The sequence below is a fragment of the Cyprinus carpio genome, chromosome A7, assembly GCF_018340385.1.
Source record: "Cyprinus carpio isolate SPL01 chromosome A7, ASM1834038v1, whole genome shotgun sequence".
In the NCBI taxonomy this organism is placed as follows: domain Eukaryota; kingdom Metazoa; phylum Chordata; class Actinopteri; order Cypriniformes; family Cyprinidae; genus Cyprinus; species Cyprinus carpio.
The window spans coordinates 39,551,129-39,560,202 of record NC_056578.1 but is presented as its reverse complement, the minus strand read 5'-3'; the positions used below and the strand labels follow the sequence as shown (position 1 = coordinate 39,560,202).

General features: G+C 35.9%; 1 pseudogene; it reads left to right on the top strand.

The window, feature by feature from the left end:
- The first annotated feature begins 240 nt into the window (after positions 1-240).
- Positions 241-9,074, top strand: part of LOC109060133 — a 12,458-nt pseudogene continuing 3,624 nt past the window's right edge.

Here is a 9,074-nt window from a genome sequence, read left to right as displayed (position 1 = left end):
AATAACCCATTTTTAATGATTAAGTTACAATTTAGTACATTTAAATATATTAACTAAATATATATACCTGTATTAACTTATGTAACACTGAATAACACTCTACAGTAAAAATTATAATCAAGTACTTTACATGTGCTTTAGTATGTCGGTCAACACATTAAAATAAGTGTGCTTCTTAAAAGCACAACAAAAGATTATTAAAACTACTAGTAGTGTTCTTTGAAGCTTTCCATTTGAGATTTCAGTTACAGCATGTAAAAGTACAGTAATGGATGTAGACACAGATTACCACCTTCCCCTTTCCACCTGCTAGACTCGTGTGATGTGACATCACACCCTTCAGCAGTGTCCTGTCCAGTTGGGTCTATATCTGCCAGTCCCTCGCAGAACTACACGGGAGCGCTGCCTTTCCTGGGACATCATGTTTAATTGCTCGTGGTTATTTAAAGGGATGTGCTAGTGTCAGCCTTTCAGCAGGTGTAAAAAATATCACATAGTCCACTGGACTATGTATTTGATTATGTGTTTGGTCTGTTGTGTAGTGTCTGAAAATGTGTGAGATTTTAAGGGCCAAAATGTAGGAGACTCACATTCCCTAACTTTGTTTTCTACAGACAGCATGTCTCAGCATACTCTGATGTCAACACAGGAGAGAAAAATGCAGGCGGCTGCTATTTGTAGAGAGATCCATGCCAATGATGGTATGAGCAATGATTCATCACCAACCTCAATATATATATATATATATATATATTTATATATATATAATATATATATATATATATAGATATATATGTGTGTGTGGTGCCTAGGTATATAATATATGATTCTATATTTAAATATATATCAAGAATATGTTGGTGTGTGGTTATATATATATAAATGATACTCATTTTAAGTAAATATATCGATTATTGGACAATGTTATATACCCTAATATATATACATACCTACATACCACACACACACACACACCACACACACAACACACACAAACAAGATCAAAAGATTGCTTTAAAAAAAAACATTTATTTAAGCTATCTAAAAAACAAACCTCGAAAAAATATTTAAATGAACAAAAACACTCAAAATTAATTTAAACAAAAAAGTCTTAAATTAAAAATAATCCTATAATATTGTGATATTTATTAACAATTTAAAATAACCCATTTTAATTTAAAAAGGTAGTTTATTTCTGTGATCAAAGCTGTATTTTCAGCAACATTACTCCAGTCTTCAGTGTCACATGATCCTTCAGAAATCATTCTAATTTGCTGATTTGCTGCTCAAGAAACATTTCTGATTATTATCCCTGTTGAAAACACTGTGTTAAAAAAAATCTAAGATTATATGAGTAGATTTTACATGAAAATAATATTTTAGGTTTTCAAAATTTTACATTTAACTCGATGTTACTTGCCATTCCATTATAACATGATTCATGATTGGGAAATTTAGTAGCAATTTCTGTGTGAAAATTGTTTCCACTCCAAATTTATTTCACTGCAGTTGTGCTGCTTAATACATTTGTGGAAACCAATATTTGTATTTTTTTTTTTTATTATTATTATTATTATTTGAACATAAGGTAAAAAAGAACTGCATTTATTTGACAAAGATGGATTTTTTTTCTTTACAAAAAAAAATTAATTCATACTATAAGATCAAAAAAAGAATAAATCCATTATTAAAAAAAATTTTTAAATTTAACTAATAACAAAAAAAAATTACTTTGAACTAACCATCTTACTTTTAAGTAGCTCTCCAGTTAATATAAACCTTGTAATATAAACCTGAACCCAAACATGCTAGGCTAATTATTGTATATTTAGCTATTAACACGTTAAAACACTGGTGAGATTTGTGTTACTACTGAGACCAAACCATTTATAACATTAACCACAAAAACCTACATCTAAAAATACAAAAATTAATAGAAATCTACTAACACCAAGATCATGCTTGACAGCTGTAAGAACATACCAGCAGGATACATAGTTCGCGGGACGTAGTGGACAACTGAGTATGGTTGGCGGGTCTCTGACTGCAAGAGGGTGCATGAACAGCGTAAACCGAACATGACCAGCAGGATACATTTTCATCACTTGCTTGATTAGGCCTGTTGAGTGACCTGCATTACGCACGCAATACTAACAACAAAATATAACCCAAAATACAGCCCAAAAAACCAAACAAACATGCAAATAATTTGAATTGTTCGGAATCATTTGTAGAGGTTGCACATGATGGAAGTCCAGTCAGAAATGACAAGGGCCCGGACAAGAAGTTGTGCAGCATGCTCCGTTAGGAAGGGCCTGATCTTTCTGATGTTGTGCAATGCAAACTACATGATCAACCAACTTTGGTCGCAATCTTCGGCTACTTTGAGAAGTCAGCTGACGTCATCAAAGATCACACGAAGCGATTTGCACTGGTAGCGACGACGTTGCATGGCCTGTTAATTTGTGTTTAGTCGCTAAACAGCCTCGGATTGAGAATGAGTGAAGAATCCATGACTGTGGAGGTCAGAGTCCGGCAGGGAAGATCAAAGACACGCCTCAGAATATACTGTCCTGTGACTGAAACAGCAACAACAACACCATGATTACGATGGGGTTTTGGGGGTTGGTTTTCGGACCTTTTTGGGTCGTTGTTTTCGGGGGGGTTTTTTCTTTTGGGGGAGTTGTGTTTTGGGAGAGTTTTTAAGGTTACTTGTTCTTTGCCGTTGTGTTTTTGGCGGGTGGGGGGGGTTTGGTGGGGGGGTTTTTCTTTTTTTTTTTGAGGTTATTTCTTTTTTATGTATTGTGTTTTTTTTGAAGGGTTGGGGGGGTGTATCCTGTTTTTTTGTTTTTTTTTTTTTTTGTTTTTTACAAAGGGCTTGACGTAGCGAGTGTCATAGTACGGGGATAGTTTATATGTTGGGGGTTGTGATGTTTTTTTTTTTTTTTTTTTTTTTTTTTTTGGTTTTTTTTTTGGGGGGGGGGGTTTTAATGGGGGGGGTTTTTTTTTGGCAAAATGCAAAATCTTTTTTTTTTTAATTTTGTTTTTTTTTTTGTTTTTTTTTTTTTTTTTGTTTTGGTCGGGGGTTTTTTTTGCTGGGTTTTTTTTTTTTTTTATCGGTGGTGTTGAGGGGGGTTTTTTTCTTTGGGCGTGGGAGGATGGGTTTTTTAGGGGTTTTTTTTTATCACTATTGGGTGGGGGTTTTTTTTTTTAAGCTGTTTTGGGGTTTTTTTCTTTTTTTTTTTTTTTTTTTTTTTTTCGGGGGGGGGGTTTTTTTCACAAAGACTTTTGTTGAATTACCGACGTGGTGAGTGGTAAGATTTTTTTTTGGTTTTTGTTGTTTTTTTTTTTTTTTTTTATGTTGTTTTTTTATTGCGGACACGTTTTTTGTTTTTGTTTTTTTGGGTTTTTTTTTTTTTAGTGGTTCTTTTTCAGTATGTGGGATGTTAACTCGTTTATGGGTGATGTTTGATTAAGCGAAGCTGAAAAGTACATGCTATGGTAGCTCTCCAGGAAAACTAGACAGAAGTTATAAGTAAAGACATTTGTTCATTTTGCTACAAAACTCAAAATGGGAAAATAGGAACATAGGAAAATTAGGTATCATTCAAATCAACAAGACCAATCTTATGATTTTTGGTCAAACTAGACAGAAGTTATAAGCAGAAGGAAAGATATAGCCTCATAGGTGACCAACAGTTCTTAAACTACTCATAACCTACCAATTCACTGCCTAGGTACAACACATGACAAAAAATATCACCAAAAATTCACTAAAATTATAGCCAAAATATTATAGCGCTCATTGGATACTTTTTTTGCTTATTTCGTTCAATATTCCGTTTTACAAAAAAAAACGTATTTTACAAGAAAGGTTTGGTCTATTGGAACTATTTTGATAACTTATTGCCAGCATTGTCTGGAAGATAAACTCGGATGCGCATATTTTGTGCTTGCCATAAATGGAAACCAGCATGAGCCAAGGAATCAGAGGATAAAAAAATTGCTTCTACACCTCGCAAAATTCAAAATTTTTTGTAAAATTAAATTTTAGTACATCACAAATCAGACAAAGAATGAGCCAAGGAATCAGAGGATAAAAAAATACCTACAACGCCTATGCCTACAATAAAAATAAAGAGATATTGAGACACAAAGAATCCAAAATTGTCAATACTTAATACTGAGACTGTCCTCTATCACCTATCCCTCCACCCAATAATACCAATAATAGTACAGTGTAGAGCTCCACTTTACTACAACAGAGACTATAATGAAACCACGTGAGATCACGATGAGTGACAAATTCTTAAAGTGATCTTTAAATTCACCCAATTCTGCCCTCAATTCCTTATAAGTAATCTTATATAAACTTGCAGTCACAGGTTATAAAGTAAGTAGTGCTTGACAGAAACTGGCAGTTGTGAGTTACAAAGTCACGTTTACCATTAAACAAGCTCACAATATGCAGAATTAGTAAAAACAACAGAAATTCCTGAGACAAACTTACAATTGCGACTTGTGATTCTGACTTTATTTCTCACAACTGTGAGTTTACATCCCAAAATTTTTACATAAACTTTATGACTTGCAATTGTGAGTTTATATCATGCAATTCTCAGAAAATAGTTAGAATTGCGAATTTATATCACGCAATAGCGAGAAAAAAAGTTAGAACTGTGAGATAAAAACTACTCATATGTTTATTAGGTGTGGAGACGGGGACTAATTGGCATTTTCGCGGTTTCACATATACTAAAAGAGGTATTACATTAAAGCCACATTAAAACAATAATTGGCATTTTCGCGGTTTCACATATACTAAAAGAGGTATGGGAGTAGAGTTACATTTAAGCCATTTTAAGATATATTTAAACCAAAACAAATTTTAATTAAATATGTAATTTTAACAAACGTAAATTTTAAGGTATAAAATTATACAATTACAGGGACTCAACATTAACATCAAAAACCAAAATGATGTAGTTATAGAATATTGTGTTAAACTTAGGCTACGTTTCCATGACAATGATGTAGTCAGAAAAATTTCACATATACTCGACAACATTTTCAAAACGATTCACATTTAAACATATCTGTGAAAACGGACAAAAATGCTGTATTATGTATGCCAGGCCAGTAGTTGGCACTGTCACCTTGTTAGTAAACAGTACCTGTAGGGAAGTGATGATTATTATGCTGTTGGTATGATGTGTACTCCACTGTTGGTTGTAATATTTGGTGAAGTAAATCCACACTTTTGCTGAAGAAGCCGTTAGCAAACTCTTGAGCAGCAAAAACAGTACCATGTACTCCACCATTGTTGTGTAGGTTTTGTTTCGGGCTTGCCTTTTGGCATTTTCAAAAACCTGCACTTTGAAACCAAATTACAAAAGCATGTCTACATAACGAGCACGCACTATGCACGTGCATGGGTGTTTAAATGGAAATGATAACGGTGGCATTTTCAAAAACCTGCACTTTGAAACCCGTTTTCAAAAATATGCGTTTTCAGTCCCCAAAACGCTGTTGTCGAGTAAACGGACAGGCAAAATGCATCAAAAGTTTCCCGTTTTTGGCTGAAAACGTCATGTAAATGGCCCCTTACTCTTTACTCTTTTCCACAGAACCAGAGATGGATCTAGGGAGGAAAGTTAGCGCACCGAAGGAGATCATGTTGGAGGAACTTTCCTTAGCATCAAACAGGGGCTCCCGTCTGTTCAAGATGCGTCAGATGCGCTCAGAGAAATACACTTTTGAAAGTATTCAGAATGAAGCCAACACACAGCACAGTGTGAGTCTGTCACATCTGTCACACATGTGTGTGGTTCATATACAATCCAGATAACCACAAATTCTCCATGGAGTGATCATTCCATTTCTCTTTTCTCAGATTGATGCCATTTCTCTTGGCCCAAGTGCTAAAACGACAAACATTTTAAACAATGAACGCTGTCTTGGAGATGACCAGGCACCAAATACACTCAACCCTGAGACTATTGCCCCAGGTTAGTCCACAGCAAATTCTTGATACTATCATGTTTTTAGGAGTCCAAGCACTGCATTTGTACTGTTTTGCCATTTTTTCTGCCCTAAAATGTCTGGGTGTCAGAGACCTTATAGAGATCTCACTAGGTCACTAGGTCAAGACCCTGATGAAGGTTATCAAAATACTTCTGATGAAGATATAAAGGCAATGGTCTGCTATAGACCATTTTGACTCTGACCTGTATTTGCTCAATGCAAAGTCCAAACTTTTTTGTTTTTAGGAGAGGAAAAAAAGTACTAAAAACCAAAACCAGTAATATGTTACACTGATTATTTGTTACATAACCAATTTTCAAAACCAAGAAACAACCAAGTTCCAAAACTCAGATAATTAGACAAAACTACTCATATGTAGTAATAAAATTAATGATATGGTGTTCAGTTGTTCAGAAGTGTGTGTGGTGTTCAAAAAGGAAATTTAAAAAAGAAAAAAAATCTGGTGGCCAACAAATTTAATATTAATTTTCTAACATCTTCTACCCCATACCCCCACCCCACCCACACACACATTATTTCAATTAGGAAATTATTGCATTTACATTTGTTTGGTTTGTGCTACATGCTGTAAACTTCATATTCTACATCTTGAGCATATAATTCCTGTGTGAACGGTGGCTGTAGTGCTCAAACAGGAAGTGTGTTAAGTGTTTCCTGTGTCCTTTAAGTGGTGGCACAGAGCAGCAGTCATCCACGATAACATCTTAAACAGATCCTATCCTTATCACTCCCATGGCCTCATCTAGCCTTGGGGCTCAGCCACCCTTCCTAGATCGGTGGATGAACACATATTTACAGTGCGTCCTGCTATTTTAATGACTTTGAGGCCTCATTTGGATGGGGAGGGGAAGATACAAAGGCCAGCAGTTGAATTTTTGATAATAAATAAACAAGATTAAAATCAGATGAAGTCCCACAGTGTGAGAGATAGAAGCCACTGGTATCACGCTATGCAGTTTTACAAACCCCATTCCAAAAAAGTTGGGACACTGTACAAATTGTGAACAAAAACAGAATGCAATGATGTGGAAGTTTCAAATTTCAATATTTTATTCTGAATACAACATAGATGACATATCAAATGTTTAAACTGAGAAAATGTATCATTTTAAGGGAAAAATAAGTTGATTTTAAATTTCATGGCATCAACACATCTCAAAAAAGTGTGGCATCCCCTCTTCTGTTTATAACAGTCTGCAAACGTCTGGGGACTGAGGAGACAAGTTGCTCAAGTTTAGGAATAGGAATGTTGTCCCATTCTTTTCTAATACATAGCTTCTAGTGCTCAACTGTCTTAGGTCTTCTTTGTCACATCTTCCTCTTTATGATGCGACAAATGTTTTCTATGGGTGAAAGATCTGGACTGCAGGCTACCCATTTCAGTACCCGGATCCTTCTTCTACGCAGCCATGATGTTGTAATTGATGGAGTATGTGGTCTCGCATCTGCATTGAATGTCATGTTGGAAACTTAATGCAAGTTCTTCCCTGAAAGAGCAGACGACGTCTGGATGGGAGCATATGTTGTGTTCTAGAACTTGGATATACCTTTCAGCATTGATGGTGCCTTTCCAGATGTGTAAGCTGCCCACATGCCACACACACTCATGCAACCCCCCATACCATCAGAGATGCAGGCTTCTGAACTGAGCGCTTGGATAAACACTTGGGTTGTCCTTGTCCTCTTTAGTCCGGGTGTGACATGGGCGTGGGTCCCAGTTTTCCAAAAAAGAACTTCAAATTTTGATTCGTCCTGACCACAGAATAGTTTTCCACTTGCCACAGTCCATTTTAAATGAGCCTTGGTCCAGAGAAAACGCCTGCGCTTCTGGATCATGTTTAGATATGGCTTCTTTTTTTAAACCTATAGAGTTTTAAGCCGACAATGGCGAATGGCACGGTGGATTGTGTTCACCGACAATGTTTTCTGGAAGTATTCCTGAGCCCATGTTGTGATTTCCATTACAGTAGCATTCCTGTATGTGATGCAGTGCCGTCTAAGGGCCCGAAGATCACGGGCATCCAGTATGGTTTTCCGGCCTTGACCCTTACGCACAGAGATTGTTCCAGATTCTCTGAATCTTTGGATGATATTATGCACTGTAGATGGTGATAACTTTGCTCCACTATTTTTCGCCGCAGCATTGGGGGAATTGGTGATCCTCTGCCCATCTTGACTTCTGAGAGACACTGCCACTCTGAGAGGCTCTTTTTATACCCAATCATGTTGCCAATTGACCTAATAAGTAGCAAATTGGTCCTCCAGCTGTTCCTTATATGTACATTTGTGGGGAAGTAGTGGCCTAGTGGTTAGAGAGTTTGACTCCTAACCCTAAGGTTGTGGGTTCGAGTCTCGGGCCACCAATACCACGACTGAGGTGTCCTTGAGCAAGGCACTGAACCCCCAACTGCTCCCCGGGTGCCGCAGCATAAATGGCTGTCCACTGCTCCGGGTGTGTGTTCACGGTGTGTGATTGTGTTCACTGCTGTGTGTGTGCACTTTGGATGGGTTAAATGCAGAGCATGAATTCTGAGTATGCACCATAATACTCTGCATTATGTCACGTCACTTTCACTTTCATTTAACTTTTCTGGCCTCTTATGGCTACCTGTCCCAACTTTTTTGGAATGTGTAGCTCTCATGAAATCCAAAATGAGCCAATATTTGGCATGACATTTCAAAATGTCTCACTTTCAACATTTGATATGTTATCTATATTCTGTTATGAATAAAATATAAGTTTATGAGATTTGCAAATTATTCCATTCCTTTTTTACTCACAATTTGTACAGTGTCCCAATTTTTTTGGAATCGGGTTTGTATTTTAGTTTAGTTTAGTTTAGTTTAGTTTAGTTTAGTTTAGTTTAGTTTAGTTTAGTTTGTTTTGTTGTGCAAAGTTAAACCAAAACCATACAATTTTATTTTATTTGTTTACATGGTTTAATGGTAAACCAAAACCATAAAATAAAATAAAAATAATGTTAAACTGAAACCATTCAATTTAATTTAATTTTTATTTGTAGACATAC